Raw genomic sequence first — 1,061 nt, 5'->3', positions numbered from 1 at the left:
CAGGCCAAGCAGGCCCGGCCCCTGCCGAACGGAGTTGCCGGCGCAGCGAAGCGAAGCTGGCAACTTCGTTTGGCGGAAGGGCGGGCCTGCTTGTTAGATTTTCAACCGTGTTCCAGGTTGCGCATTTTGACAGGCGATACCTCTATCGAAAGGGCATGAGGTACCCTTTAAGTCTGCGAAGAAGAAATCGCAACTTTTGCGGACTTTCAACGCCGAGCGCAAGTGACGCGGAACGAGACACTCAGGCCCCTGTCGTTGACGGGGCGACGGTGGTGACCAATTATTGCACTTGCTGGATGTTAAGTATAACCCCCAAGGTCTCAGCTTAGACCATGGAGGAATATGTACTTCCTCCGTGGCTTAGACCCTCGTCGACACCTCCGGTGGCGCGCAGCCCGCACAGCGTTCCCAACAAGAAGCGAGCCTTTTCCACGCGCTCTCTGAGGGCGTTTCGAAAATCGAGTGGCGCGACCCCTAAACGTTGTCGCACGGACCTCGGGCAACGTCAGGAAATCATCGTTTAAAGTCCTCTATCATTTACACTCAAAATCTTTAACAAAGAATTTGTTCCTAGAGTGCAAAGAATTCTGTGCAACCGTAATATACAGGAAATTTTCTTGGATTACAAGACGTTTCCTTGTATTTCACAAAAGTTTTCTTTGTATTATAATGACTTTTCTTTGTATTAGAAAGAAAATTTGGCTTTGTATGACGGTCGCACATAATTCTTTGTAATACAAGAATTTTCTTTGTAAAAATTTAAGAGTGTTTCATCCGAACCTCGAAAACCTTTTACCCCGTCGGACAGGATACTCTTGGTTCTCATAAAAGCACACTGAGTGTATGCGAGTTGTTCGCTGATTGTCGCAATCCCAGCTACAATATTATTGCGATAAAGAACGCGAAAGAACGCAAGAATAACGCGAAGAGAACTCGGGCATATGAGCGAATATTACGGCTCTCGCCGCGGCGTAGTCTATCCATTTCGGCGTCCTTCTTGGGCGCTGTGGCATCGGAGGTGGGGTGTGACTCGCCCCCCTGTCGCGGAGCCGGGGGGGGGG

Source organism: Frankliniella occidentalis, unplaced genomic scaffold (assembly GCF_000697945.3).
Source record: "Frankliniella occidentalis isolate FOCC.00 unplaced genomic scaffold, Focc_3.1 Scaffold119, whole genome shotgun sequence".
Lineage (NCBI taxonomy): Eukaryota > Metazoa > Arthropoda > Insecta > Thysanoptera > Thripidae > Frankliniella > Frankliniella occidentalis.
This window is presented reverse-complemented; position numbering follows the sequence as displayed.